The sequence below is a fragment of the Silene latifolia genome, chromosome Y (assembly GCF_048544455.1).
Source record: "Silene latifolia isolate original U9 population chromosome Y, ASM4854445v1, whole genome shotgun sequence".
Classification (NCBI taxonomy): Eukaryota; Viridiplantae; Streptophyta; class Magnoliopsida; order Caryophyllales; family Caryophyllaceae; genus Silene; species Silene latifolia.
This window is the reverse complement of record NC_133538.1, coordinates 89,485,546-89,496,127: the sequence shown is the minus strand read 5'-3', so window position 1 is coordinate 89,496,127 and position 10,582 is coordinate 89,485,546. Positions and strand designations below refer to the sequence as shown.

Sequence of the window (10,582 nt, the reverse complement as noted above, 5' to 3'; positions counted from 1 at the left end):
TCTTTATAGAACCGACGCATTTTATTTATTTTTTGCATCATTTTTTTATCATAACTGATACATTTGATATTTTATTTTAGAGCCAACTAATTTTTCTCATTTGCATCATTTGTTTCAAGAACTGACACAATTTATTAATGTTTTTTTTTATATAAAAATTTGTTGCAAAAATTACTTAAAACTCACAATCCGAATACCAATTGGAAAACCTGCAACAACAAATTCAACCAACCAATAATACATCACATGTAAAACAACATTACATCTTATTCAACCCAACAAAATGTTCCAAATACAATCAAAAGCACAAATAATCTCACAAACATCTTAATTACTAAGCTAATCTATACTAAATGTTCTTTAAACATCTAGTTAACTTACATAAAACTATATTACCATTGTCTAGATTACAAATGACTGAGTAATAAAGCTAACTTAAGATACACATATGCCAATGACACCAGCTGGAGCAACCAGGTACAACACTCAATTTTACGAGCGAGCTCTATCTGAACTCTAATGTGTGTTGCATGTCCTTTTTTATTTCCCATAGCATGATTTCAGGTTCTCAAATCTATGCATAAGCAAACCTGCAACCATTCTTCTAATAAATTAGTGTAGCAAAACATGCCATAATCACATACCTTCTACAAAGATGCCTCCCCCTAAGCCTCAACACCATTTTTTAAAGCACCTACAATTATAAATACTGTTAAAAAATGAACAATTGAAATAACAACACTGTTGTAACTTGTAAAAGACCTTTACCTTAAAAAAAACATTACCCTTGACAAAATTTAAATCTAACGTTAGCAACTAAACCGGTATTCGAGGCATATAAGAGCTAATTTCAAAGTCATTTTAAATCAGAACATTAGAAAAGCAGCTTACCCCCACAGCAAGGATATTCATCGATAGTCTAAGAGTTGAACGAGGAACAACAAGAAAATCACCGCATGTTCATAAAACCTATGAAAAATTTATGTACAGTTAAAATGAAAACATGACTTGTCATGAAATTATCCATTTTAGGTATCCCTTTTAGAGTACTACAATATTATATGAACTCACAAAACCCTTGGAGAGTGTTAGTAAAGCAGCGATAGTAAAGCAAAGATCTAAGCATCGTGATCAGGTCCTCATATGGTACCGCAACCTCACAGGAGCGAGATATATCAGGGTACTCTGGAATTTCAGCATTGTTTTTGAGCGACAAAACAGAATCTTCTGCTGTGTCGGATAAAGAAGACATTGTTTTAACAGTCGAGTTTTAGAGATATGACATTAGCTATTTAGCTTCAACAAAACAAAAGCTATTGATTAGAACAGGATTAGTCAAGATTATCCAGTATCGACAATCACAACAACGAATGGGACGGTAAAAAATTACTGTATAGACCATATTTACTGGCTTTTAAGACATTCATAAAAAAAAAATTACCAAATAGTTCATCATCAATAGTCAAGATTATGGAGTCACACGTGAAAGAGTTATGTTGGATTCAAACTCAACAATAATCTGAACTAACAAAAGAAACTGAAAGCGAAAGTTAGAATTAACCCACGAAATGACAGCAAACATAAACCGAAACAAAAAAAAAAAGAGAAAGAAGGAAGATGTTACCAAGTGTACTGAAGATGAGATCGTTACATCCCTTCCCTGGTTTGATATTAGACATCAAAGCTGATATTAGACATAAAAACGAAAGTTAGGATTATTCCTGATAGTACAGCTCTAGTTGATATTCGATTGGATTTTGTGTTACTAATTTGAGGATGGATTCCATGATTTTTACTAATTGACTTTCTGATTTTGTGTTGGAATCAATCTGAAATAAAGAAGAATTATTTCTCAGATATGATGGTAGTCAAATGAGCGAATAACCAAATGTTTGAAGTATCTTATGGTGGGAAACAAGTGAGTTACTATCTTTTAATGTAAGCCAGCCCAACCCAATTCAACACACAGGCTTTTTTTGATGTCGAAAATACTTAGAACATAAAATTTGGAATGGAAACAAAGAGCCTTCTAAATATATGAAACGGAATACTATATACTCCGGGTTTCCACCATCGATCAACAATTAGTAATCTCCTTAATGCGTTCGATAAACAAACGATATTAAGAAGCAGAAAATTCTACATCTATAAAATTGGGCCTTAATATTACATAAACAGAATGACAGAAAGTGAGCAGTAACAGACTAACAGGTAACATCTTCGTGGCTGTGGCTCACTCCAAATGCAATGCACTGACAAATGCTCTGCTCTTTAGCTTTGATGTCTAATATCAAAGTTATGCCTTAAATATGGTAGGACGATGATTTTAGGATTAATCATCATCATCATAATTACTTTAAAGCAGCCATAAACCACGTGCCTCAAAATGTAAATTAGGTTATAATAAATCGGAATTCTGGGCTAAATTAGCATCTCCCATATTGCGGTGTAAGACGACAACCAAATTGATAAAAGTCCCATCTCATTTCCACGTAAACAACGGTTTAAAAACCGCATGATTCAATAGCTTAGACGGCATATGTGAATTCAATTACGAATTACAATTAAGTAAAATTATTTATACATGGGACCAATAGAAGATAGAAACAAAGTGACTTACTATGCTACATCTGCATGATACTTGGCTAATTTACAAAATGCATCAACAACCATATTTAAGGCCATTTCCTTTTCCTGTAAAGAAAAGAACATCAATCAGCATATATACCACATGACATCAGTATAATTTACGTATCATAGACAAGCAAGTAAAATAACATTAAGCACATATTCGGCATAAATGCCATTTGCAAACATGTTTATACCTTCTCCAAACTAGATGAGAGAAACTCTTCCCAGAACCTCCTGAAGTCCAGTTCCAGCTCATGTTTGTCCCTGCAAATGACGAAATACAAACATGAGTTTACTAATAGACAACACAAACCAAAACAGTATCAATTCCCGAATTATGAACAAAACGCTCTCAGCAACGCTTGATTCTTTCAACTAATTCTACAAGAATCCCCATCCAATTTCAACACCAGATCCACCCTCTGTAACAATGCACCCGCCTTACATGTCAGCACACTACTACTTTAAATCGGATGAGTATGTATGCAGATTTCCCCTGATAACGATATATTGAGGCTCCTTCCTAATATGCAAATTTCCCTAATAACTTGTCACGAAAAAATAATCACGCAGAAATAAACTCACTCAAACAAACTAATCAAAATAGAAAACACCCAATTTCACCTAACCCTAACCCTAAAACAATTCTAGATCTACATTCAATCCATACTAACAAATTAATTACTACACAAAATTGTATGTAAACAACAATAATAAACTCTATTAAAAGAACTTACAACAAAAAAATTAATTAAAAATCATACCAATATCAAATTAAGAAATATATGAGGAGAAGAGAGTGAGACGGCAACATTGGAGTCGGCGGCGAGTCGTCAGTAGGTCGGCGTTAGGTCAACGGTTTTATTAATATAATTGATGTATTTGATCAAATATATCTGTTTTGCTGAGAACCGACGCATTATATACGTCTGTTTTTTTCTAAGAATGACACAAAAATGTTGACTATAGGGCAAAAATAGATTCCCGCTAAAATTAAGTACTTATTGCATCAGTTTTTGTAGAACCGACGTAAATTGACTGACACAATAGGTGTTTTTTCTACTAGTGAATTATGGATGCCTTTAAAAACCGTCTCAAGGAGTGGACGAATGAATTCATAAATGTTTGGAAACATGACATGGGTGTTTTTAATATGGGATCGATCTTGAGTCTGAAGTTAGTGAAAGTTGTGAAGCCGTTCTTGGATGCTTGTCTTGAGTATTGGAACCCAGATTTTCACGTGTTTGCCTTTTCTGGAGGCGATATTTGTCCTTTCCCTGAAGAAATAGCCGCTATTGGAGGATGGGACCCAGAAAATGCACCGGTTGTACCCCTTAGCTCCCAAGGATATAAGAATAAATTTAGGGACTTGTTTGGATTGACCAAGGCTGAGGTGGACCCTCTTGTGACCTCAAAAGGTGTCCGCATGTTTGACTTTATCGATTGATTTATAAATAGAGAGGACCCATCTATTTCTTATGTTGCGAGGTGCAGGGACTTCGGGTTTTGTCTACTTCATTGCTATGTCCTTCGAGGGCATGTTAATGATGACATGAGAGATGATCCCCGTTTTCTGAGCCTAGTGGAACAAATGGAGCTGCGCAAGGGCCCAACATGCCTTTGCTTAGGGGTGAACATTCTTTGTTTAGATAACAGAAAGGCCAACCGCGAGCTTCCTTATTTGGAAAGTCCCGTCATTCTGCAGGTGAGAACCTACTACTTTTTCAACCGTCCTTTTTATTTTCCGTTTTTCTCTCTTTTTTTCGTATTTTTTTTGTTTGTGTTGAAACATGGGCTGTAACACCCCCATACTCCAAGTGCCTTACCAGGACCACTCAGGTATAAGGATACTACCATCTCGGTTGCCCGAGGTACTGAATATCATAAGACAATAAAGAAACGTACTTTTAAAATAATTATAGATTAAGTGATTACATGTTCAAACCAAAACTAATAAAAGGAATTACAAGGTTCTCATACGGTCTCTGACTAAAACTATCAAAGCTACTAGACTTCGTCGACACACGCGGAAGACTTCTAATCGCCACGTGATGACTCATCCCGGCCTATCTCATACGCGTCATGTCACACTCCGCTCAATAATCGCTCACCACCCCGAATGGATCACCACAGCTTTTTAAAACATTTAAACGGGTCGTACTAATCACACAATTCAATGCATATATCAACAATAAGATAAAAGATGACTTAATCACACACACACACACACACACCCAACCAATTCCCATCATCTCAATCCCGATCGTCCACCTGGACCCCTTGCGCCAGCTGGGGGACCGCGGCCGTTCCCACCTAAGCCCCGCTCATCATACGAGCGATAACCCTGTCCCATTAATGTGCACATCCCCTTCCGTGGCGGGTTCCACGAAGGGCGAAACTAGGGCGTGAAGTCACTCCCGCAAGTACCCCCACTCAGCCGAGAACGCATCTCGAGAGCCATAGACAACCAATCACAATCACAATCACAATCACAATCATCATATCAAACAACTAACTACAGCACATCACCAATATCCCATTATGGGACTAATACTGAGTAGGAAATCCTACCTGGAAAGCACAACAAGCAGACTGTATCTACAGCTGTATCAAGACGCCTCTTCTACGAACCCTCCTTCTATCATATAATACACATAGGCCATACATCACATACTACACATAAAAACCCCCAATTCCTAAATTAGGGTTTAACCAAACTTAACTAAACATTATAAAAATTACGTTAAAAGCTTACCCTTGATGCAAGGAACTCAACGACACGAACAACGACAAGAACCGACCGTCCGAACTCCGGAATTGCTAAGAATGCGATTAGGAAGATGAATCGATCGCTTTCTCTCTTAAACAGGTTTTAGGTTTTGCAAAAGTGATTTAAAACAATGACGATTATGTTTAAATACCTTAATCGCATAATTAACAAAACCCGAGAAAACTCCCTCAGTAAAAACCGGACACTCGATCGAGTACCCAAGGTACTCGATCGAGTACCCCCTTACTCGATCGAGTACTCCAGCTACTCGATCGAGTACCCAACAGGTCAGAAACTATTTTATTTCGCAACTTGCCCTTACTCGACAGAGTAAGGGCTACTCGATAGAGTACCCCAAGACTTATAAATACGGAGTATTACAGTCTTCCCTCCTTAAAAGGAACTTCGTCCCCGAAGTTCAACCCATACATAAAAACAACCACACTGACTCGACCAAGACACAACAACTTAGCTAAGGACTCAAGAACTCGACCGAACATAGAACATGAACTCTTAACACCCAATCCACCAACTATGTTTACTTCCACCACATGACTCACTATACCGAATCTACCACATATATATCTCTCACGATACCAACTCCATACATAACCAACTACCATCCTCTAATGCTGCTAGCTCCATAATATCATCAACTATCAAATCCAATACTAAGACACTCATAGACATCAAAAGGGATGTTACATTCTACCACCCTTAAAAGGAACTTCGTCCTCGAAGTTTACTCACACTCGTAACCTCATCATCCAACTGTCAATACTAGCGAAATATTCTCACACTCCTAAACATCACGCTACTACAAGCACGGTCATGACCTTTAATAAAATCACCCACAACACGAATCGATCTTTTATTCTACATCAAGACTCAACTTCCGAATATATTACCATATGTACAACCATCAAAATCTGTTTTATCGCATCCTACTCCTCTTAAGACAAATGTTACGTCCTCGTAACTCACTAATACCAAACCATATCTATATCTCATTACCCCTCGTACCACAACATGTCAAAGATAACCGTCTATAAACCAAACACTCACCATTCTTATATCCAAGGCTCCCATACATAAACATTTCCCATTCCTCAACTCATTCGGCAGCGCACCTAACCTATACCATAAACTCGTAGCAAATCACCATACCCACTCTTCATTATTACCGCCAAACAACATACCTCTCTATGTATGGCACTTATCTCCCAGAAGCATAACTCACGGTCCGCACTCGTTACGTACACGCACACTAGATCCTCAAGTTCTTTCTTTCATTACCGCAAAATTCATACACAACTTAACATGGCACTAATTTCCCCAACACCCTACACTCACTGTCTCAACAAAAGATTATGAACTACCTGCCGCTTTCAGATCATTACAACACATGTTCCACGAATCATTTTCCATTACCATGTCTACCGATGTCTCATCCGAAAACAAGATCAAAATTACCGTAACAACCTCTCACAACCGTGTCCCATCAATGAATATCACTATCCCATGACAACAACGAAAACATATACAACTCTATTTCATATCATACTCTACCTCATTCCCAACTTAACCTGGTAAAGAAAACATGAATAAACAAGACAACTGTCTATCAGAGACAAATGGAAACTCACAGAAACAACAACAAACGAAACAACAATCTATGTATAATTGGTATGTACTTTCGAAACTCGAATCATAATCATCCCGCCTACTCCACCACAACCGGTGACGGCATTACAACACCGCCACCAACACCACACACCGTAGTGCGAAAATACCCGCATCCCAACACTAAATATCGTGCCTGGATCACCACCCGAGGCACCACAACCGCATCGATAGACATCACAACATACACAATCCCATAAGTACTGACTCAACATAACTTCTTGAACAAGAAAAACTTACTCAAATCCACTTTATTAAATCACCACGCAACATATTATGTGGATAAACAGATAAGCATCTCATGAACATCATCTCTACCATTTCACGGAATACACATGTGTTATCAATACACATAAAATTATAACTAGCCATGTCAAATCAATCAAGTTATTACCTTTTTGGATATCATTCAATTAAATTACCGTGTCCAACATATATATTACAGAACATTCATAAAACAACTTTATAATTATCACACCATACCACTTCTTGTGAGGTCAGAACCTCACACAAACATTTACACATATCATAGACCCGTAATCACAACCAACTAGTCAATCCCGACCACGTAAGTTACCACTCAAAAAGGTTACCGCCGCCCGAGTTTAACTCATATGCCCCTCATAACATATTCCCCATTCGCACAACCATCACTTCCCGCCAAATATAACCATACCTTCACTATTCAACTAATAGCGTCCGCCTCATCTAACCACATCTTATACCCTCTCACAATCATACACAACAATCAGGTCCCTACCAAATCAACCTCTTTAGAATTGCTACCTTTCTAATATACCATCACTCTTAACCACTAGTGATAACACCACAATGCCACCACTGCCCGTATATCAAATCTCTTACACCCATACCAAAATAACATGGTTTTTCTCCTATGTTTGATTAACATTGCAAATAACGAATATCAAACCCATCCACAAAATTACCTCAACATTATTCCCAATGCTATCTTATTTGTGTTGTCATTCAGCTCTCCACCAAATATCTCGTATCGTGCCGATACTCCACCAACTTCTTACTCCCTTAATTCCTCGAAACTCATTACCAATCATGTTGTCCTGAAACTCCTATATAACCTTTAGCTAACATCCTCGTGATACCATCACATATTTCGATGATTCCTTATCTTTATATCACATAGCTCCGGTGAACATTTTCCTCAGCTTACTTTTATCCTTCTTTTCTCTTTACACTCAATAATACCAATTAATAGTTCAACTCCTTATTCCTTCTAGCTAACTCTTTAGAAATCTGGTTACCCCTTCATTGCTCCAAAACTCAATTCCATTATTTGCTACCGACATCATCTCACTCTTTCTTACCATGGATCTTCTCTTGTTATGTTATCACTCATACTTGCCACTAATCTATCCATAGAACCAACGTTTAATGTTCAAACAATTGCATCTCCCTTTTTACATTTCTAGAAATCAGAATTCATTTAATACCGTTAATTACCCAAGGAAATCACACAGTAGTTTCATCTTTTAATAAACCAAACCTCCCAAACTCACTCACTGTCCACAAATACACCTCGCGACATGTCTCCACAAAGTTCACTATGTATTACTCTTCTCAACCCCTTTAAACGAACTTTCACTACATAAATCCATAACCCACACGACTCCTAACCATTTCCCTCCATAACTCTTTACACATCTCAAGTTGCCACTATCCACATTCTTACTTTCAATCTTTTCATTCTCACGTTCATTATACTCACATCATCCCTTGCCTATATTCACTTATTTTTACATTACTCAACACACCATCATATCACTCATCCCGTCTCGCAAAACGTGCGCCATGCCTCAATAAACTATACCAATCTTCCTTTTCTTTTTCCACCATCTATCATAATCACATATAACTCATATCCTCCCCACCGAACTCATACTCATCATAGTGCCACTCTTTACATCATAAGATTGGGTAACTTACGCTTCAGGACCAACACATACGTAAAACAATGCATAAAGAAGTAATACAACACCTTTGAATTAAACATAATATGCAACGAATGTCAAAAGATGAACATATGACCCGAAACACGCATATGACTGACGGACCCACTCGATCGAGTACGAACTTACTCGATCGAGTTGAGGCTACTCGATCGAGTGCCCAACATGCTCGATCGAGTGCCCCGACCTAACCCAAACAGACCTTCGATCTCGACTTACTCGACCGAGTAGCCCGGCTACTCGATCGAGTGACCCAATACTCGATCGAGTGCCCGAGGTACTCGATCGAGTGCCCAAAAACACGATTCGGGTCAAAATAACGACAAGTACCCACTCGATCGAATCAAACCCACTCGATAGAGTCATGCACTTCGTGAATACTACCCGAATGTTATCTCACATACCCTAACGTACTATGCATTCATTATTATTTCAACATTATGATTACAACTACGCATTCAAATCAGCGCGACTCCTCATACAATCAACAAAATAATCTACTTCGTGTTATCAAGTGCCACGTTATAAACAACCGTCATGCTTTTCATCCAATTCGTTATATAAAACACATATCATTGAACCTCTATTCTTCATGTTACTACTTCCAAAGCCAAACATTACCATCTATCATGCTCATATAACATTCAACTTTCAATCATGTATTACCCGCGTGTTTTAAATTTTCATAACTTTTCATAACACAAACCACACCCATACACTACAAATCCTATTCCCATGTTGCTAATACAACAACATTACAAATCCACTTCATCACACATCATCATATACGAACTACTTTCTTTTTCTACCATATCATTCATCATTCTCATATACTTTTCCAACGATTCCAACCAACATGTCAACCAACTATCATGCAACATGCTTTCAACAAACCATATACAACACAATTAACATACACGTCACACATATACACACGGACTCCACGTTCCCATACCATGTGACTGGCTTAAGTATCATGGGGCCAAGATTTTGAAATGAGGGCGCCTACTCACCCAAAACTTAGCATCAGCCGGGGCTCCCATTACACATACACCAGGTTCATTTTATTAGACTCCCTATGTTCATTATGTTCATTTGTTACAGGTTCCAAAATCGTCGCTCTGATACCATTTGTAACACCCCCATACTCCAAGTGCCTTACCAGGACCACTCAGGTATAAGGATACTACCATCTCGGTTGCCCGAGGTACTGAATATCATAAGACAATAAAGAAACGTACTTTTAAAATAATTATAGATTAAGTGATTACATGTTCAAACCAAAACTAATAAAAAGAATTACAAGGTTCTCATACGGTCTCTGACTAAAACTATCAAAGCTACTAGACTTCGTCGACAGCGGAAGACTTCTAAGCGCCACGTGATGACTCATCCCGGCTATCTCATACGCGTCATGTCACACTCGCTCAATAATCGCTCACCACCCCGAATGGATCACCACAGTTTTTAAAACATTTAAACGGGGTCAGTACTAATCACACAATTCAATACA

General features: G+C 37.8%; 1 long non-coding RNA gene across 1 annotated transcript; it reads right to left on the bottom strand.

Moving 5' to 3' along the window:
* Positions 1-222: 222 nt before the first annotated feature.
* On the bottom strand, positions 223-3,491 carry LOC141626297 (uncharacterized). The gene is made up of 5 exons (XR_012535904.1): positions 3,396-3,491; positions 2,826-2,895; positions 2,621-2,694; positions 1,625-1,684; positions 223-694 (listed from the first exon to the last, which is right to left on the bottom strand). It is a non-coding gene; the product is annotated as an uncharacterized LOC141626297 (long non-coding RNA).
* Between the last annotated feature and the right edge of the window lie 7,091 nt (positions 3,492-10,582).